This window comes from Apostichopus japonicus, chromosome 18, assembly GCF_037975245.1.
Source record: "Apostichopus japonicus isolate 1M-3 chromosome 18, ASM3797524v1, whole genome shotgun sequence".
In the NCBI taxonomy this organism is placed as follows: domain Eukaryota; kingdom Metazoa; phylum Echinodermata; class Holothuroidea; order Aspidochirotida; family Stichopodidae; genus Apostichopus; species Apostichopus japonicus.
The window spans coordinates 18,246,851-18,270,320 of record NC_092578.1 but is presented as its reverse complement, the minus strand read 5'-3'; the positions used below and the strand labels follow the sequence as shown (position 1 = coordinate 18,270,320).

At 34.8% G+C, this 23,470-nt stretch overlaps 1 protein-coding gene across 5 annotated transcripts in view; it reads right to left on the bottom strand.

Moving 5' to 3' along the window:
• Positions 1-23,470, bottom strand: part of LOC139959016 (calcitonin gene-related peptide type 1 receptor-like) — an 88,643-nt gene that overhangs the window by 29,451 nt on the left and 35,722 nt on the right. For 4 of the 5 annotated variants that reach the window (XM_071956518.1, XM_071956517.1, XM_071956522.1 and 1 more), the window contains 2 exons: positions 17,068-17,159; positions 16,138-16,319 (listed from right to left, as the gene is read on the bottom strand). The gene's annotated coding sequence lies outside the window, so the exon portion shown is untranslated. The remainder of the gene's footprint in view (positions 1-16,137; positions 16,320-17,067; positions 17,160-23,470) is intronic. The other variant, XM_071956519.1, reaches the window with a different exon arrangement.

The window sequence follows — 23,470 nt, the reverse complement described above, 5'->3', positions numbered from 1 at the left end:
CACTAGACAAGCTCAGATTAGCTCTGATAGACATTCTGGCTCGCGTGGATTTCACACATAACATGCATGGGTGAGACTGATTCCCCATCCGCCCCCTCCACCCCCCCCCCTCCGCAATCATATCCACAATAAAATGTGATGTGTATTCTGAGGGTATTTTATAGGACTGAAACCATTATGTTGTTGAAATTCAAGAAGCGAGTTATGCTTGTAAGTGGACATTTTACGAATAATATGCGCAAGTTCGGACGTTCTCTCATTTGAGCACGGGAGAAGTTGAGTACTGTTAGCTTCGTAGCCAAATTAAGTGTACTTTCGTATAAAGTGATGGATTACTGATTAGGAACAGTGTTAAATGATTGATAGTTTGATGTAAACGTTAACTACAACATGTGTGTATTTAAATCTTTGTTGCTTTTCGTTTGATTTGGTGACACAATGACACTATCCACAGTGATATATAGTGATATATAGTGATATATAGTGATATATAGTGATATATTGTTATATATAGTGATATATAGTTATATATAGTGATATATAGTTATATATAGTGATAGTGATATATAGTTATATATATAGTGATATATAGTTATATAATAGTGATATATAGTTATATATAGTTATATATATAACAATGTAATCTTTTCGTCCACAGTCTACAGTCTGTTCCGTTTAACTGATAGCTTTTGGGTTGTTATGCGTTCTATCTGCTTTTGCGCATATTTTGACCAAATCCCCTCTGACGTATTCCACGAAATTCGCCGTTATTAGATGGTTAAATGGCAATCACTACAGATTTTAACGGATCATGGCTATATTGTTTGCCCGAGAGGTTCGTCAAGAAGCTTATTGACATCTCACGGAGTATTTCGCCGGCAAACCAATCAACAACTTTTTTTTCCCAACGTTATACTGACAACTTTAAGGCCGATTTACATGTGATGTATATATTTATGGTAGATATTTTGTTACAGTATATATACAACTTCAACTGATAACTGTGTCACAAGGATGTCAAGAACAGTTCCACACTACATGACATTTGCTCCATATATTTGTATACCAATGTCATGTTCGCATGATTTATTTACTTAATATATGCAATGAACATTCTAAATGTGGAAATAAGCAATAACGATTTGATGATGGAGTTTTTTTAAATGAACGTATATTGGAACTTGTTTCTGCCTTTACTTTCACACAAAATCTATAGATGTTTTTGTTTTCACCCATGAACTTTGATGACAAGGACCCAATCCCAGTTCCTAAAATACAGAGAAACTAGCCTCTGTGCTTATATCATGTCTCCATAATGTCAAAAGAATGAAATATAAGAAAAAACAACGGGATTAAAGTCTCACGTTTAGGATCATGTTTCTGTCATAAACTGGGTCTACACAAGATACCCAAAACTTACATTATTCATTTGATTATTAATTCGGTTCTTCAGTGGTAGCAGCCTTTAACTGATTTTCATATTCAATAGTACCCACGGTGAATTGGTTAATTCTAGTTTTTTGGTTTTTACATAATATGTGACATTTGTAACTGCACACTGACATCTATGACAGGAGGGTACCTGTTACAAACGCACTGAAGAGGCTCTTGTGATATTCTCATTGATTTTGAAATACCACGTGACCGCGGCCCGGTATTGGCAGTGTTCGAACTGTGTCATTACTGGTGAAAGACGCACATACCCACTTTATACACACAGTAGAACACAGTTACCACTGTAAATCTTAACGTTTTTGTACCAAAGTAAAACTGGATCGTGCTATAAATCAGTAGCATGTGCTATTATGATTACAGTAAGAACTGAGAATATGTATAAAAACCAACAGATCCAGTTGCTGGGATTTGTTGGGATTTCACATATCCTCAGTTCTTACTCTAAACCTAATATAGCACATGCTACAGATTTATCAGATTTTCAGCCAGACACCGTCAAGAGAACCACACACAACTAAGGAGCGAGCACCGAAGGAAGGCAAAAAACCCCAACAACAGATCGGACGCAAAAGAGAATACACCAACAGCCGAACACCGAAGAAATTCCTACAAACCCACCAACAGAACGGACGCGAAAGAGAATACTCCGGCAGAACAATACACCAACAACCGCATAATCCCCGGTAATCCCGACGAGGATCCTATATATTCTTGGAGCATAACTTGAAGCTACCAGTTGTCTGAAGATCGCTATAAAGCGTGAAACTCCGAGTTACAACTACTAGTGTTCCACTAGTCTCATCTAGTATCAACATATATTCCGCTCTGTCCAATGGACATAGAGCACTCTGCGCCAAGATAGACGCCAACCTACTCTATATATATATATATATATATATATATATATATATATATATATGTACAACCAAAAAATCTCGATGTAAAAAAAAACAATATATGCGCGTATCTCTCCAGAGGACAACTGTATTTTCCACAACAACTACCTCACAGTGAACTGGAGCACAAATGCATGGATGAACTAGCTTAGAATGAATAGCACTGAGTTGGTTTATAACATTCCTGATCACGAAGCGATTGAAACATAACTTGCCACTTGATGTAATAGTAGTGTACATCCACTGTTGTCAACTTTAACGTTTGGACAGCTTGTATAACATCAACAGAGTAAATTAATCCTACTAAATCGAAGCGAATTGGGTATAAATTACAATTAAAGTTGAAGATGTGTTGAAAGGTTTTTCTTGATATTGTTACAGCGAGCAGACACTCTAGTTGACCATAGTTTGTAAGGTAAGCCTACATAACTTGATAAATAGATCTAGCAGAGACTAATGAAATATTTGGTATAATCATGCTTCTAAGTAAGATTATTTTGCCCTGAAATGTTATGCGAAGATGTTAGATGGGTCTTTAAAACCAAAGGTTAAACCTTCAAAAGACGATTTACGCACTTAAGTACTCTTCACACGTTATATATAAGACACAGCTATCAATTTAGGTTGTATTTCTATCTTTTACGTTTTACTTTATTTTTAATTTGACTTTTTGAGAAAAGAAAACATCTGCTCATCAATTAAAGTGGCTGGACATCTGAGTCTAAAACAGATCATTATGTCAGTTCGCCGGATGCAACGTAAACCTCAATTGAACGAATAATGCTTTTAAGACCGGCTAAAAGATGTTTACAGTGCACTGCAAGATTGTAAAGGTCAAGTGGAGTTGTATGTCAACCAACAGTGCTCTGTTGATGCTCGGAAATGGTCAGAACATGCCTTGATTCAGAAATTAGAATTTACAAAACAATGGTCTGGCATTTCCATTTGGAACTCCACTGGGGAACCAACAACATTTGTCAGTTTAAACTTAAAGGAGTATTTCAGAGAGTTGAGCATCTTGGAAAGCTGGATATCTACAAACCCAGAAAAAGTATAGAAACATGAACAGAATTTAGAAAGTTCCTTGAAGTATATGACCTCTCCGCGTCACGACTAGCTATAATGTAAGCCTCTAATAAAGATTATCTTCTGGCTATCTACCCGATTTTGTGAACCAACTATCGCCTTGATAACCTTGAAAAGTAATAGTGTATACAATATTTCTTTCTGGTGAGATTTGGTTTCTGCCGCAATCGATTTTCCACTTCAATTCGCTAATTTCCGAGCTATACTATATTTCAACTGAAGTTATTGCAGACCACAACTTGAAGCGTTTGAAGGATTGCACATAATAAATAATATAATTACATATATCAGTTTTTGTTAATTGTTATTTCCATAGATAATTATAACTATCATGTTCGTATGTCAGGCATTATCTGTTAGGCTCGATGAACGTGGAATTGATACTAATTACGATTCATTTTAACGAAATATGATATGTACATGATATTAATATGTTTTTAATAATTGAAAAGAAAATAAAATACAACAAGCGACATGCAATTGTTTAGCCAGGTATATTGACTAAAAATATATTTAAAAGCCAAATTTATCATTTTGCCAACTCTCAATATGCGATGACAAATACTTAATGATTAAGTTTATAAATTAACTGAAACTTAATCATTCTTTTGAAACTTGCTAGTATATATTTTCAAAAAGATCTTAACAGTTTGACGGTATCTTAACGTTTTCATATATTCCACAGTTCTTTTCTTCTATTGTTGTTTTTCCTTTTACAATCGTTGAATGAGGTTTAGTAAAGATTAACTTTTCAGGAGAAAAGACCCAAATGAAGATCAGATGGTCCACATATTGGCTGGACGACCCATAGCCCCCATATGAAATGAAGAATGTTAAGTCGGATTTTCTTTAATATACATTTTCATATACATTTCCAAATACAAATTGTGTTGAACAATATGTGTTCTTCTGTTTGTATCAACACATATTGTTTGATATGTATAATGTTATTATAACGTATTAAAATGGATTAACCTCCATAAATTACATAGAATGAGGAATCCATGACATTCATGCAGATATGTATTCTACTTGGAAAACTTGCAATCGGAAAAGGTGTAAAACAAAAGATGTGGAACAAAAGATGTTGAACAAAAGATGTAGAAGAAAAGATGTAGAACGAAAATGTAGAACAAAGGATGTAGAACAAAGGATGTAGAACAAAATATTTAGATAATATATTGTAAAAAAATATATATATATATGCAATTAAACCTATATATTATATATATATATATATATATATATATATACATACATATATGTATATACATATATGTATATATATATATATATACATATATTTATATATATATATTTATATATATATATATATATATATATACATATATTTATATATATATATATATGTATATATATATATATATATATATATATATGTATATGTATATATGTATACACTAATGCTTATGACTGCTTTGTAATGTCCGACGTCTATACTTTAACCTTTAAACTTTATAAGATATCATCTGCATCGTATTCTTTAGACTATGATATTTCATTGATTTTTCTGCTCGTAGATCCCAGTCAACTGCAAGATTTACCAAGGACTCTCTCATCTGTGTCGTCTTGTTCATGATCACTCGAGTACAACACATACACTACTGTGTCTTATTCGCATCCATGTACGCTGACCTTGTATGACCTCCATTCGAATATGAACATCTATAGTCTATGGTTTAGACAGAATCATTTGCCATCATATAATCAATACCCTTTACGTGTTAGTCCTTTGGAAGACCGAACAATCATCGTTCGAAATGTAAGTGCGAAGAGAAATTAAATTTAGATAAAAGCTGTAGACCAGAGGTTTGCAGTCTATAATTGTATCGATTTCATACCTGATATTCCCAAAGGCATGAGTAATTTGCCTTCGACAAGAGTGAGGATAATGAAATAATCGAGTCATTTGAGTCTCGCATGCTCTCTGCTCTCAGATCAACGGTTAACCCACAGAAATTCTTCTACTTGGCTTCCAAGGACAAGAGAAAACTGATGAGACTGCTTACCGTATTAAAAGCCAACCAAATCCTTCTCTAGGTACGTTTGCAAGTATCATAAACTAAGCCAAGATATCTAGTCGCCCGCTCCAATGGCAAGCCCATTTTAACATTTACCTCCTTATTTTACATGAGCGAAATGCATTCTACTTTAGTAAAAATTCAATTCCAGTTACGTGAGATTGTAATTTAATTAAGTAGAATTGAATTTTACTTAAGTCGAATTGTATTGTACTTAAGTTAAATAGAAGCTAATATTGTCCAATTTCCTAAACCAATACTGAATTCTACTTCAGTGAAATGGCATGTTACTTAAGTGAAATTGAATTCTACTTAAGTGAAAATACAATTTCACTTAAGTGACTAGCCGTTTTAACATTTACCTCCCATTGTCTCAAGTGAAATTGCATTTCATTAAGTATATATAGAACATTGGTATTCTGCTTAAGTGAAAAAAATAAATTCTATTTCCCTTAAGTGGAATACATCTTTCTTAAGTCGAAATTCTATTTCACTTTAGTTGAATTGAATTCGAAGTAGAATATGTCACACTTAAGTAGAATTGGGAGGTAAATGTTATAACGGCTAGCCATACGCTTCCACCCATATATCCATGTGCCCAAGGTGTAAACGATAACAGGACAACATAGGGTTATGCTTTCTGTAAATATTTTCCAACAATTTTCGCTCACATGAAAATATCCTTTTAGCAATATTCCCTAATTCACTGAAGGGATTCATAGTTCCCAGTCTCTTAAAGGTAAATTATTCCAGAAGTATTGTACTTTCAAAAATGGATATCAAACAAAATTCAATAGTCAAGAATTATTGTATGATGCATTTGGAATAGGCATTGACGTCACAAAGTTTATTTATAGTGAGATCCATGAATTCCCAAATTGGATGTGTTGCTATAGGTCTATTATAAGCCCTAGTAGCACTCAGGTTCATTCTGTGGTATAACAGACTGTCAAACCACCTGAGACAAGCAAGCAAAGAAGACGGGGAAAAAATAGTGTTTCTGCCAATCGGCATTGTTTCTTGACAGAGTAAAGTATATAAACATGATTTTGCATTGATACAGTATGTATTATGTATTTTAGATCCTCCTGCAAGCAGGAACTCGCGAAGAAGCCATGATTGGCTTATCAAAGCAGCAAGCTGACCGAAGTCAGTCTCTTAGATTCATATTGAACGTCCATGATTATGAATTGTCAATTGTCAACAACTCTGTAACTGGACGACGTACATTAATCTTGGAGTGACTCAAACTCGGGACCTTCTGATTGAAAGGCACCGGCGTTTACCACTGAGCTAACACCCCCTTCTGTGTCTATTATAAATGCCCGAGATGTCACGAGACAGTAGAAGTAGTTAATTTAATGCCGGTTAAATTTATTCTAAAATCACGCAAAGAAGAATCTAAAGAACTGTTTATCTATACTATAGAAAAGAGAAAGTAAATAGTGTAGATAGAGCTTGCGGGCCTTCAAATTTATCTAGCACAACTCGTAAGTGATATCGAAAGCAGAACAATTTGGAGAATATTATTTTCTGTCAATCAAAACTGAAAACAAATCTTAGCACTATAATGGCAACGTCTCTCCTGATTGTCGGAAACATATTATTGCAAATTAAGCAAAGTCAGGACTCCAAGAGTTTTAAAGCTATCCAAAGAAAACAATATTACTCGTTTATCCTTCTATTTTCTTAAAAGTGGAGAACTATCGTATATTAAGGGAGCTTAGATGTTTGCTCTGCTGTTTGCTAATCTTTGGATTGACACTGACCTGGCAACAGTCTGGTGGTTCTATCATGAAGGTTACACTTTCATTATTCTATGTAGAGAAATTTTGAGAACGACTATGAGAAAGATAACTGAAAACAAATTATCATGTGTTATTTTGTACCTCGCGGACCAAGAAGGATGGAATTACGCAAAAAGCTCTGTCCATGCCATGGAAAAACAAATATCTGAACTGCATTAAAGTTTATAGCTTTTTCTATAAGAACTGTCAAACTAGCTGTAACCAATAGATATATAGTTAAACTGAGAGGTATCCAGTTCTGTTGGAATAATACATGTTATGGTCAAAGTGATACAACAATTTTAAAATCCAACGCAAAATGCAGCTGTTTTAAGCATCCATTCGGGTTGGCGCGTAATTTTGAGCGGATTGGGTGGTTTCTACTTTCACTATTCGATGCTATAAACGCCCATAACATGTCTTCTCTATCTGACCCGGATACCTTCCTTAAAAACGAAAATATATTAACTCATGTCTGACTATTCAGCGGTCCATCAATAGCGATTTCAACCAAAAATAATAATCATCATAATAATATTAACAGTAACCTTAAAAACAAAAGAACATATCTAATCAATTTTCATTTCGGAATTTCAATGTCGCTGTTCGCTTCGAGCAGGGACATTCTTGCCTCGACATATGAATGAGTTTTCAAATCCCGACGGACAGTAAACGAAATATCAAATTGATTGCAGTCTTCAGTTTATAACATGTCATTTAAACACGTAGGGACGTTCAAGTACACACAAACATTAGATACATAGGGGAGGTTATTTTTAGCTTGTGTACTTGGAACAGAAATTGAGTTATTTTAGTTCCATTCGTAACATGAGCTAAACGTGTCGGTCTATAAAGTGAAGCAATATAATTTCGCAGCAAATGCTTTACTGGTTTCCAATATGACACAATACAAACGGAGAGGGGACGGAGGAGGGGGGGGGGGATAATACAAGAAGAAACGTTTTTTTTTCCTTTTAACTATAACCTACTTTGAAGAGATTATTAAAAAGGATAACTTTAAGACACGAAATTAATTTTTGTGAAATTAATGTTTTAGACCGGTAAAAAAAACCACTATCAGTGTCCAGGTTGAATATCATTTTTATATCAATTATTAGAAATGAACATTTATAAGCCAAAGACTAATATTATGCAAGAAGTCGTCCTTTAAGACAAAATTAACAAGAGCTATAAGCCTGAGACAACGTGTCATCACTCAACGAGAGTAGATAATGATGCCGGTTCACCATGGTACTTGACAGGTACGGTTTAACGGAAATACGATGGTATTTTAACCAATGACTGAGGAATTACTAAATGTCTAGAGTACAGTCAGTTGGAAAATGGATTATCTCCCACATGCATATTCCCTATGTTCGTGTATATAGTGTACCTGCAGTCAGTTGGAAGGCATGCACAAGAAAGAGATTCTGATGCCCTACGGTCATTTCAACGTTTAGGCCTGTACAATAATTCACTAACTGAATGTATACTCATCGCACTCTGTGCATATTGAACCTAGACTCTCTGACCCATCTTGGCTGTAACGTTATGTGTGGCAAGAAAAGTCAGAAAATAGCCTCTTAGTGCTCATTTGAGTACATGGTTTTCGCTTCTTTTTACTTATATTATTACAAAAACTTCAATCGGAACGAATCATCAATTCTAATATTTGGTTACTTTCAAATCAGTAGACACCAATCTGCGCGATTTCAAAGAGTTTATTCTCATAACTTTCTGGTATTAAATGCAATTCAGACGACCTCTTAATATTCATCAACGAAAAATATACGTTCATGAAAAGTCAACATTGCCAAAAGGATACAGCACATAGGGTCACATACGCCTTGAGATTTCATGAAATCGGTTGTATACATAATTAATGGGAAAAGGTCTCGCCGAATGTGTCTGCTCCCTGGATATCATATAATTGCGAAAAAACAAAACAACGCTTTAGTTGTAATACATTGATGACGATCACCACCACAGGAATCAATGTTAATTGCAATTCGAAACTTTGTGATTAAGTTATGCATATTATAGATAGCGACAATTCTACTCGCTTCGAACAGTCATGTATCCTTAATATGAGTTTAAGTTAGAATACGCGAGTTATGCAAGTTCGACAAAGGTCAAACGTGTATGTTTGGTTCACACCACGTTAAACGATATTTTTTCCCGCCCATCTATGTACATGGTCTATTGTTATCGACATACGATTCTGTAGTCCAGCGGTTAACTTCAGATGCCGCATGGCCTTGTTTATACATTTGTTAACAATTTTGTAAACAAAAAAATGGTTACCAGCAAAACTTTGGGATCATAATGATGAAGAGGGTTGCATTCGTGGGCAGTCCCTTTAAGTTAATAAGGCTTGAAATCCATCCAATCTTTCAGCTAGTTCTATATATGTGTTCTTCACTGAATTCATGAACTGTTGGACATGTCTGAAGGATTGAATGTTGTTGATACAATGCGTAATGCGTTAATTATTTCCACCTTTCAAATCGCCCCAGAACAGAACACATATGCTATTATAGGATTGTATGGCATGTGAACATAAACTTAAGTCAAACAAACAACGTGAAGCATAAGATGTAAGACGTGTTGCCAACCAACATGATAATATGGAAAGCGGGTTTATTTTTAATTCCTCCTTTGGGAATTGCTTTGCGTCTGCACATGTGACCTATAGGCCTAACGATCAACCATGAATATTTGGCATGAACAGATGCGCGTACATTCATATACACTGCACACTATAATGCCTAGAAATTAGCATACACAAAGATGCCTGGTAAAATAAGTTTGAATTGGTTGAAGTCAGCGTAATTGGTTTAGAATAGTGACATATACCTACATAGATACGCCAATTATAGGCTAACGGGTTTCTTTCAACACAAGAGGGGCAAAAACACAAATGAATGCTTTGCGCAAAAGAAGAAAATTAAACCTATGTAAATAACCGGTAACAATTATTTAGGAGCGATTGTTAAAGAATTTTCGACGAATAGATAGAACAATAAATAACAATAAAAGGGGAGTAAGCCGTATTCTATCCGTTCTGAAAAGTGATGTTATAACAACACAACCGATACTTATAGCTGGTACAGCAACTACTGGTCATGTCTCACAACCGTGCATCAGTAATTACCACTTTGTGTACGTAACACGCTAACATTTGTTACAGGTGACACTCTAACAACTGCAAAGCTATTAACTTGTTTCCATGTAAGACAAAAAAAACTGCGCGACTGGACAAGGAGTCTATGAAGATGAGAATGCTTACGAGATGAAGTAAAGGAAATTAGGAAAAGTACCGCTTGATTCCAGCTCACACCTCTCTGTAAAGTTACACCAATTCGTCATGCCGAGAACGAAGAAGGCCAAGTTCGGGTATATCCATAGGGCTACTTATAGCATAAAACGACTAGATGCGACTTCATTTTTAGAATCGCGTATTAATGAACTCGCACTAAATGGTTGGTACAGCAACTACTGTTCATGTCCCAAAACCGTACATCAGTAATTACTACTTTGTGTTAGTAACACGGTAACATGTGTTACAGGACATGAACAGTAGTTACTGTACTAGCTTTGAGTATCGTGTGAATCCCGTGATCGAGCCTACGACTGACAACAAGAACGCCAAAAAAAAAAATGAGAGAAACTATTCCACCCCTCTTCCCCTCTGACAAAAAAAAAACGAAGAAAAATGATGGTTCTATCCTTTAATTAACAGATTTATAGTCGAGTTCACTTTTTTTCACATAACTTTCAACAACCAACTGACGTCATGATTTTAGATTCAAAGTGTTCTGAAGTCTAATTTGAACGGGAGCTGGTTGATTTTTTTCTCCTCTTGTATAAACAGTCGTAAAAGCAAGTCAATTAGAGCCATTAAAACTTGTAATCGCGATAGCTTGACGAATTACAACATTTCAGATATCTGCTCTTCACGAGACAAGAGTTATAAATCGAACTTTTTTTTCTTTTTTCTTTTTTGTAACGGGGAAAAATTGGCATCAGACAGTATCAGCTTTAAGTCAACAACATACCTCAAAATAGAAACTATACACACACAAAAAAGTAAGAAAAAGAACACAATCTCATCTTGTTGAGGCTAGAAGAAAGGTACTAATATTCCCCTTAGTTTATCTCCTTATTTCTTCTATATAAACACTGCTTTGGAACCGCCAAAACGTGATTATGAGCAATTGAAAGTATAAGCTAGGAGTGTGTTTCATTCACATAAATATGAATACCAACATTTAAACATAATTTTTACAACAGGGTTGCAGGTTTGCTTATGTGAATGCAGTGTCTGTGTCGTTTGATATTTGTTTCCTCACGCATACGTAAGATAGCATCTGGAAAAGTAGATACTTACAATATTATATAATATTGAATAATGACAGAAACAGGGTATGGTTTTGCTTACCAAGTATGAAATTATCTGAATCACTATACCATACAGCAAGGGTTCCCTAACTGGGTGCATGAACCCTCAGGGGGTGCGTGAGCCCATCCCAGGGGGGGGGGGGTCGTGAGACGTTTCTGAAAGTCAGAACTAGAGTACTTTTTGTACAAACTAAAATCTGATATGTCATATAATTTAGTAATGTACAAAAGTCGTACCGGTACCTATCGACAAACTCTACAATATTACACTATAAACTTGATCTTTTACGAAACACTGTTATGCGTATTATAGTATAATAATGACTCAGAACGTGTCTCGAAAAGTTGGGAGTTCGTGGACAACTCTGACATCCACAGGGGGTTCGTGGGGTGGGGGGGGGGCAGTGAGGGAAACTCTGCCATACAGAATATGGACTTGAACCTGCCGTTACAGTTATTAAAAAATAAATAAATAAAAGATGAAGAAAGAATATCTGTTTCGTATTTTCGACTGTTAATGTCATGTCATTGTCTTAATTTTGTTCTATCGTGGCATGCAGGATTTCTCTGAGGTAAAATTGTCACATTTTCAACAAACAGAGTAACTATATACTGCAAAATGAATGAATAGATAAAGGTAGGTAAGGAATTATTATAAACGTTAGATGGGCGTGACGTTTTTCTTTTTCTGCAAGATCTTTTGCAAATTGGCAGAGAATTCCTGAACTTTCAGTTCTCCCTTGAAGATAAAACGTCAGACCTTCTATAACTTTTCAATAAAAACACAAGGTTTTGGGTTTTAATTAAATCACTTTTCTCTCTTCTTTCTAATAAGAATTATGGTGTAGAGTCAGAACAGGACGTCATGGATATATTATTTGACGTCATATTGGAATTAACGTTTTGATTTTCACACCAAGTACAATTTCATTGACCTAGTGAAGTTGCTTCAGGTTCTTAATGTCTACGATGAAGCTTCAATTTAATTGACATGCTGGTTTTGTTTAAGCGTTTGGATCGAGAATGATGTCCGATTTCAATCTCCAGCAGATAAAAACCAAATGTTGCAAGGTATGTCCACTGGGTTATGCCTTATCAATGTCAACATTTATATTCGTAAGAATGCGCTAGTCATTACCGCATATTGCGAGTGTTCAACTGAAGACAGTTATAATCCAAATAGCAAACTAAAGTTTCATGTTACTCTATAGTTTACGGGGTACACACGCACACACGCACGGACACGCAACTGTGTCATTAGGAAAACACAGGTCGTGTTTCTTTGAACGATGAATTCTCATGTCACATCCGAATCACTAAGGCCCCAGTAGAAATACATTGGCCGCAAAACTAGAAGTTGATTAAATAATATATTTCACTTCTGACACATTACAACTGTACCAAAAAACTTCGTATGGCAAGCAAACCATTCAGTGAATAATTATGCTTTATAATGACGTTACAAAAATAGAGTAGCCTTAAGATCATAATGTATCAGTTACGTAATTCTATAAGATTTCAAATTATGCTACTTTAACTCTACTTTTCTTGATATGAATTTAATATATAAGAACCACCCACAGTTTGAGGCAGGGTCTGATAGACTAAAAGAGAAATTCATTTATACTCCCGAGTTGGATGAATCTGCACTAATTTGCTTCCTACCCGCAACTTGTCAACATCTTCCAATTTTGAACCAACATTCCAATTTCACAAGGAGATTATTTTACTTCGTTTCGATCCTCTATTGGATCGTTTCTCTTGAAGGCAACAGAGGATGAACTATTAATGCAAACAGGAGGGAGCACTTATTGTTCGGAGAAGTATTTTTGGTTGATCAACTATTTTCCTCCGGGGGTCTCATGGTCCCCCTATATTCTTGCTACACCCTTGGCTACACTCTCCTTGTATATCTGCGTATCAAACCGAACATATGTAGACCACTACATATTCGCTATCTCCTACAATCTGTTTCTTTCAACGTATATAACCACCTCTTATATAAAGAAGACAAAACGTCAGTTAAGATAACGTGATTCTAACTCAAAGACCAAGTAGACAACTTTACCGTGGTACATCAAAAGTGCTGCACGCCAGCTAATGGAGTTCATTAATATCACTTCGAGCTTCGCGATCAAAGATCGCCGGTCTGGAGAAAGTTGCATTAAAGGAATTGGAATGTAGTGCGAATGACCTGCATATATCTAAACGTGCATCAGGTTCAATGCCATAGGCTGTACCTAATAGCTATGATTCCAGTCGCTGCATTACAAATTCAAAATGGCAGATTTTAGACAATTAGAAAGAAAGTTTTGCGGCAATGCAGGCGGCTAAAGTAGTTCCACGGTTTTAACTGCTGTATCGACTTTCACCGATCGATTGTCAGAGATATTTAATGTCTTTAATAAGAAGCCCTTAGATGACAATCGCACCCTTATTTTCTCAGCATTACAACCGGATCATCCCTAAAATAAAGTCACGACATTTAAGAAATCAGCTTGATGTACGTCTCAAGTGTGTAATCGTGAAAACGTATCCCAGACTTGTATTAAATTAGGAAAATTTACGCAACGAGGTAACGGCCAAGTAGCAGACGATACTTGTAATTCCTGAAACATGTACAAGTAGGAACACTTATCTCAGTGTACTGTGAACGATCATGTTGTCCTGCATTATGTCAGAATATAATAAGAAAACTAGCGGGTTTTTCTTCACGTTAAGTACGGTTTTATTTGCAGTAAACAAAAACGAAAATGCCAATCATCCCTGACAGTTTACAATTGACAATTTATTAATGTGAAAGTAAGTGATTAATTAAATAGTCCTTAAATAAATTATAAAATATATATTTTAAAATATAAATTTTAAAATATAAATTTTAAAATATAAATTTTAAAATATATATTTAAAAATATATATTTTAAAATATATATTTAAAATATATATTCTAAAAATATGTTTTACAAATATATTATCAAAAATATAATATCCAAAATATATTATCAAATATATTATGAAGGAATATTGACTAGTGGCAGACAATGTGACTCCTTATATGGACAAAGATAAATATACCACACTGTTTGTTTAACAAATCCCAAGCGCAATACCTTGTTGGCTGGTTAAAGAATCTTGATTCTTCCCTGGAGGGGATCACAGTGTAGGTGGTGGGTCATGTAATAATAGCAATTTCTCTCCAAAATATTGTTTGGTATTATAATATCTTGTTGCTCTATCCCTGAAAGCTGATACATTTGCTTCCTGTCAGTCTGTTCTGTATATAGAATTTCATACAAATATACAACGTTTTTTGTAGAATTATTATTTTCCTCTTTGAATTAATGGGCTAAACATTAAAAAGAAAAAAACAAAACACCTATATATATATATATATATATATATATATATATATATATATATATATATATATATATATATACATATATATATATATATATATAATAGTTAACATTGATATTCTGGTGCATTTGTAAGGTTATATTTGGGGGAATCGAGGATGACAAGAGTGACATAGTATAAGAAGGTTAACCCTGAATTCATCAATTCTAAGAGGACCTGTAACATATCATTTGCATATCTATGAAGTATTGTCGGTAGTACCTTTAGACATAATTGAAATTATCGATTGAAATCCCAACCATTGTAAAGTGTTGTATCATAGTGCCTCATCGTTACAGAAATTACCATCATTATTATTCTATTCTCGCACACACATACACACAAAACAACTACAAAACACGTCGCGTTATGTCCATATGTCATAAGCGAAGCAGCGAAAGGTTATTCTCTATATTTCTTACATCTAGATATCTATTTTGTATAAATTATATGGACAGTTAGTTAACCTGCAGCAAAATTTGGATAACACACATCGGCCCTTCTTCTCGATGTTTCGTTTTTTCTTTTCGTTTACGAATGCAATTACCAAGGATTTTATCTAATATGATCTATCAAATGCAATTGATATATCACTGTCATCTAGCATGAGCTTTAAAAAGCCGCAATACTTGAGATTAAGAAGTAACGTTGAAAACAACATGCCCTTTGTTCCTGTTCCTATTTACCAAACCATTTACCAAACTATTTTCTGATGTTACCCTCAATCAAAATTTGTTGTCGTAATTAACTCTCCTGAAAGCAACGCGTTTCAATAAAATTCTCTTATTTAGCTGTTAATATAAAAATCCAAACATATTTGTTTCGCATTTCTACCCTATACTGGTAGTAACTACTTTTGTTATAACATACCATGTAACCTGTCAGTGTCATTTTGCTTACTACGGACTAGTGGTATGTACCGGCAACTTAACATATTAAGAAAATTTACCTTTGTGTGTCAAATTCAACAGACTGTACAAAACAAAAGAAATTACGTGTTAACAGTAACCCCATGTACAGACACAGTAGCCCTGAAACTATACAAACTTTTGTCTTGTGAAGAAAACTCACCCGTTTTGACATCCACCACTCCTGAATTCGACTTTGATTTCAGCTGCAGAGGTCCGGTGAAAGGATTCTGCTCATGTAGATAGGTTGTCCCTAACTCAATAGATCTATGTAACAGTTATTTGATAAGAGTCCGATATCGTTGGTCGTGATGGAACGTTCCCATGAGTTGTTTTTAAAATTCCCTTAAAACAAAAAGATAAGAAAATTTCAGGCATGCTCCGTAAAGTTATAATTTGTTGGTTCCAATAACGAAAAATATCAAGTCGATAAAAATCAACTCAGATATGAAGTCTACCATTGTAAGTACTACTAGCTATCGTTCGCTAGTCTATGCTCTACCAAGCGACAGGCGGTTGCGTCTCTAACTGTGTATAAATTTCACTGAAGACGTTCCCCATCCAATCAAAATTGATCCGTGATTACACGGGGAGGTAAATTTGCATTCTTTCAACTGGCAAGGCGGTGCAAAGCCAAAAGAAATATGCAACTGGAGTTCACCGCTGGCTCGTGTTTGTGTTTGGTTTCACACGTCGAAGACAAAGTTTTGATTAAACTGGGTTCGAACCTGTTTTGTCTAGTTTTATCGAAAGAGTGAGTTCTCAACAAAGACGAAGGTCAGTCGACCGTTTTTAATTATGATACGTCAAACTATGGCAGTATATAAAGTAAGTCTAAAGTGTAGACTGTACTACGTATGAATGATGTATAGTCGGTCGCTTGGTAGAGTGAATCTAAAACTGACTTCGAATATATGAGTGATAACAAACACATGGTAAAGAGAGTGAATGAATGAATGTAGAATGGCTCGTCGGTAGTATTTCCTACTCTCCTCTCTCATTATCACTTCAATGAACAGATTTTTGATCTTATAATTAAAAACAAACTTTCACTCCCTTCAATATTGATTCATCATAAGGTCAAAATACTCACGTCAAGGTATTGAGAGGAGGGTGAACAATCTGAAGATATCCGCCCTTTTCTGTCACGAGTTAATAAGAATCATTAAAATCAAATCTATTCAACTAGAAAAAGAAAAGAAGAAAAAAAAGAGAGTTAAGAACAGTCTCAGTTGTATAAATTCCTTATTTTAGGAATTGTTTGTTAGGTTTTCCCCCCACTTTAGTGCCTCGAATAAATTTTATAGCGGTGATAGGTTGAATGAACGTTCTTCACAGAAAACTGGGGCATCATTTATATACTTCTCACATTCTCAAAGAAGAAAATTGCTATTTTGTCTTGTTTTAAGAGGTTTAATTTAAAGATGAAAGGTTTCTGGACACGAAAAGTAATGAAATCTGAGCGCCTCGGTAGCTCTTCAGTTTTTAAGCAGGTGAGGCCGTCTGCGAACATAGAAATTGTCTTCAAGAAAACAACTGTATCAGCAAATGATCAATATCACATTAAAGGTCTTCGTGCTTTTAAAAAAAACCGAAAACCATCGCGTAAATCATATTAAAAGTTGTCATAAAAACCAAGATTAGCATACCTTAATTAAGTGGGTTTTATTTTTGCTCTTGAATGTTAATCGCAAGCATGGTAACTTTATGAGGTACATCAATTTTCTATATAGCACAAATTGCATTCAAATACAACCGTGACGTTATTATATTATTTCGTGGTGGATGTGCTATAAAGAGTACTCGGAACAAAAGAAACCGAGAAAGATCTGTGCTTTTTTTTTTTATTCAGAATTTAGTTTTGTCCTTTTAAATTTACACAATACAATGCTTCTACAAATTGTTCCACTGCAAAAAAAAAAAGGTTCGTTTTTATCTGGAATGAGTCGTTACTTTAACAATAATAATAATAATAATAATAAAAATAATAATAATAATAATAATAATAATAATAATAATAATAATAATAAACCCTTCTTGACATGTGCTTATTTTGACAACCATTTTTCATCGGTTCAAGTTTCTCATGGCACCAAGGTGTTTTTATATGTTTCTGTAATTTATGAACGGTACAGGTATATAGTTCACATAAGTACAGGTGCCTCGTATAGGGAGAAGCACACAACTCATGCCGCGGCATTTTTATGAATCCAATCCCGGAATCCAACTTCGGTAATAACTTTGATCGCTCGCGATTTGATGAAAAAAACGGAACAAAACCGCCGTCCACTAACTGTCATCTCTATAAAATATTGGAAATGAAACAAAAAATTTAGTTCACAAGATTAGTTTCAGCTTCACCATGAAAATATGTGTACTAGAAACTCTGAAGGTATGTTACTTTATAGAAAAGTATCATCGAGTCCTACATTTGCGAACTTGATTTTAAACTGGTAGACAAATTCAACCGCAGGTAGGAACAGAAATATAAAAGGCGTTTCCTTTATTTTGTCCGCAAAATGAATTATGCAGGACTTTAGTGGTGACGCGAGTAAATTGTTATACTTTTTTAAATTTGATTTCACAACACGTAAATCCTTAACTGCGAATTACATTTCAACAATCTGTAGATAGTTTCTGAGACGAGTCCATATAGTTTCTTAGACAAACACACAAAGACCAAAATTACCATTGTCATTGTTAACCTGACTGCACAAAGTTGGCAAGAAGCACAACATTACAACGTAGTTGTAATACATAAGCCCTTGTGGGTTTCTCCCACGTTTGTCGTCGCTTAAGCGTCGCGAACAAAACTGCTGATTATTATTATTATTATCACATCCTTCATATGGTATATTGCACTTTACATGCTTCACAGGCAGGGAAAGTATAGTGAGGAACATTAATAATGTCACTCAACCAGACCTTTAACTTCAAAAGATAAGCACAAGGTACGTGATGAATTTTTTTTTGTTAATGTTAGTCTGCACAGATTGTAAACTGAGATGCCGTAAGCTATACCTCTCGTTTACTTCTAAAGGTGTCAAAAACAAATAAAAAACCGTTCCGTTTCAGTAGAAACAACTTCTAATTACAACTACTCGGAAGATAATGACAAGACAATTATGGCAAGCGAGAGGGACACATGCAAATTGAAGACCTAAATTAAGAAGAATTTAGAACTAAATGATGAATACAGAGAGGTGAGGTAATTTGAACATCAAAGTTGATCTACGATGGATAGTATTAAATTGTATATGGTATATCTATCCATCCGTCCGTCCGTCCATCCTACCATCTATATATATATATATATATATATATATATATATATATATATATTACCTATGACCTCTTATTGACTATAACTGTTACACTGATAGACTACATGTGTTGATACCGCGACAGATACAAAAACGTAGTTGAAGAGCTAATAAGCTCTGCCATATGTTATTGGGCTCCGCGGCCGAATTCCATTAGCAGTCTAGCTGAAAGATATTTGTTTGCCCGTTGCAGTTTCCATGTAGTACAGTAGTTTGTTGTTCTTAGATTTATGATGGTTAAAAGAGTTTGCTATGGCGAGGGATTTGGCTATCAGGTAACTTGCCAGCAATGCGTGAAGTACAAATTAATATTGACAAATGCATTCAAATGTGTAAATACTACACTATGGCGGATTAAGGGATCCTTTTTACCCTGTATGTTTTGTCTGTTAATGTTTATTACTTACAAAACTATTCCAAGTAAGAGGGTCTGATTTTTCGATCCTACCACGATCTTCTTCAAGGGCAAGATGCTTTGGTGAGCGATTCGTTTGGCATTTGAAGATGGTCCTGCTAGGATCGAAACGTCAGGCCCTATAACTTATACACAGGATTTGTACAGTAGATAATCAGTTGCTAATAGTTTTTAGGCTCTCTCTCCACCTCTCTCTCTCTCTCTCTGACTTACAAAACGTTGTCAGTGCAACATTTTGTAGTACGTCAGTTTTACCACAGCTGTGGTGACATATACATAAATTATGACTTGGTCAATAACACCAAATTCATGCATCTTTCGTGTGCCTCATCAATTGTCAACAAATTACAACTAATTCGCTTAATGGTAAGCCAGAAATCATTAACTAACACATGCTATTCGATTAAAGTAGCTAAAACTATGACAAGATCCAGCAATATAAGTCAACCGTGTGTAACCGCAGGATGTTTGCTTTTCAAATTTGCAACATTTTTCATGAGGCTTTGCGAGATCGTTCTAAGGGTCAGAATCACCTAAAATGACACTTTAACTTGACTCCGCATTGTCTGTGGTAATTCCCATGCTTCATCGTTTTGTTGCCTCTTAAGTCAATTGTATGTACCTTCCTCCTTTGGGATAAGTGTTTCAGTAGTTGCCTGCGAGCAGAATGCCGTATTTTGACAAACTCGTGAAGCTCAAGACAATACTCAGAATTTAAGATCTGACTTGATTATGTAGTTAATTAACGTGGCAATGACATTAGTAAACAGCATCCCATAATTCCGAAGTCGCGTATTTGATACAAGCTTGTAGAGTTCCTGCAACTAGTCCAAATGTCTTTGGATACCATCAAGGACTGGATTGTAAAAGAAAGATACTGTTCATAAAAAAAATATGATACGAGAGCGGGAAAGAATATTTGTATAAATTATTTGAAGCAGCCGACCAAAGCAGTTTCCTATAAATAAATAAAAAATCGATCTTTAAATCCAAAATGCGTTCTAAAATGTTTCGATTCTTATGATATTCGTGATGTCGCATTTTGAATGGGGCCTAATATGCAGTTGAGATAAGATCTCCTTGATTTGTTTTGTTCGCTTTCCAGTACAAAGCGTGATGTTGCATCACAGCCTCTAGCTGACGACCTGCAAAGTGGCATACAATCAAACGTTTCTTGAAAACTTAATTCAACCTATGTCACTGCGTTTGTGAACGTTTTCGATATATGTCTGGCAAAACTATCAGACGATACTCCAAAGATGCTTTATACATTTATGTATTTATATATATATATATATATATCTATATCTATATATATATATCTATATATATCTATATATATCTATCTATATATATATATATATATATATCTATCTATATATATATATATATATATATATATATATATATATATATATAAACGTTCATCAGTATGCCTAAGAGCTATATACAATTATTCAGGTGGCTTTCAATACTGTAAACACTAAGAATAACAATAACGAGTAAGTTGTGTTTAGATGTTCTCATGAGTAAATTCATTGAATACAAAGATCAGTACAGCATGAGATCCGAATTGGGTGAAATAGCAAGAGATTAAACGTGTGTTTATTCGACAGTGCATGAACGCTCAAATATACAATACAATTTCCACTTATATCTAAGTTAACTTACTTCAAGGCGATACTTCAAGGTTAATTCAGTAACCCAGAAAGTTTTCACAGACGTGTAAATGACGGTCCACGTTAACCCTATAGGCTATATCATGACGATGTGAAATTGGGAGGTGATAGGACCTAAATCCTGTTTGCTGGACTTTTGCCCGTTGCCTGTTTTAGCTCGATAATTAGGCGAACTTATGCAGCTTGAGATTATTGGTGTTCTTGTGTTGATACAAATTATAAGGCTTCGAAAGATGATAGGGCTAAACGGTACGAAAATCAGCTGTATCGGGCTTGATGTCAACAATACTAGAGGGAAAAGTAGCAGTACCACTGATTACAGGTGAAATGTCGAAGAATTCCATATCGCACAAACCCATGTTGTTTTACTTACAGTCGCCTCTGATATCTCGACTATTGACTAAGTCACATTCATAACTAAGAAATGTCTCTATTCTTGAAGAAGCTTTAAGTTGCTAACTGATTGGCATGATATTATGCAAGTATATATAAATGTTATGATGATTAATTTAGTATTGATGAAGACGTTGATTAATCATCTTTGGTATGTAAGTTGAAGCTTGATAGGAACTTGTAGGAATCATATTAATCGGCAGTGACAGTCGTGTGGAGATGGGTTCTGCGACATAGACCTATATAAATGTAGCGGAAGTAAGGTAGGTGGGAAAAAGTACTAAACTTATGTAATATGTAGTTGATTGGTAACGTATATATTTTAAGGTGTAGTGCACACACATATGGAGAAAGTTTATGAATTACTAACGACATTATGAAGCATAAATTTGGTTAGTACTATCTCAAAAACTTGAAATTTAAGACGTTTCTTCCTTTTATAAATATAACATATCTGTACTCTGCTTCACACAAGATTCATTCCCTCAACAGTAACCATTGCAAGGCGTTCTTGATATCAATACTGTGATGTATAGTTAAGAAGCTAAGTGATTTTTATTAATAAGCTAAGATAACCTTACTCTTCCTCTCAGAACATTCATTCGCTCGACAGTAACTAGTACAACGGTCTTTTACATGGATGCTTTGCCATGTAGTTGTTTACGGAGCAAACCGATGCAATTGGTTCTTCTCAGTTAGTAACCACAACAACATCTACATCAAGTTTTGCACGCGAGTGGACTATAACCTCATGTAGCATGTGTTCTAAGGACATTGACATTGTAAATGAAAGATAATTTCTAAAGAAACGTACAATCCCCTGCGTACCATCATATTTAATGGGAGAAAAAAATATTAACAATATTCTCTGCGCGCTGGTATCTTTGCGTGACATGAGAATTAACTTGACATGCGCATTCAGGTGCATGAACTGTTTCTTATAAGTTTTAAATTCACGCAAGAGCTAGCAGTCAACGTTCCAGGCTGACATAATCACCTTGATTTCAAGGACATTGACTCTTTTTGAACGACTTTAATTAAAAGTAAAAACAAAAGTCAAAGGTTTGATACTGCAGCTTGAAGTCGATTCCTTCAGGTAAATGATTAGGTAAAAGTTTATTTCAGTCACGTACCCATAGCACCAACCCTATATATGTTCCCCATTTTACTTCTGTATTATATACCCTATACCTTTGCCAAACTAAAACAAGGAAACTATATGGTCCGTCATCATTCCGTTGTCAATCTTATCGATTGACGAAAGGCTTTTTTACCTTAGGAGTCTTGTCACCTAATCCATCCTTAACAAAGTCGATAGGGAACATCTCAGTTGGGGAAACAAGCACAGACTTTTACGCGACGTGTTCATTTAACCATATCATCATTTTAAAAGGCCTTTCTGGCGGGCACTATGTTGACAGTTTTCACGGTCTAAAGCAATGAATACAATCGATTGATGGACAAAACGAGACTATTCTCTTCTGAGTTACCTATTGGCATATACATACTTCTTGCCTATGCCTCTTTCGTAGTGAAGTTTAAGTTCCAAGGCATTTTTCCCAGAATGCATGTCTTTCGATGCTTGATAGTATTTGGCTGTTATGACCTTGAATGACATGTATACCATATTATAGGCATCTTATAAATGTTTCAAACCATCCAACTACCGTAGGTATTGAGTTAAAA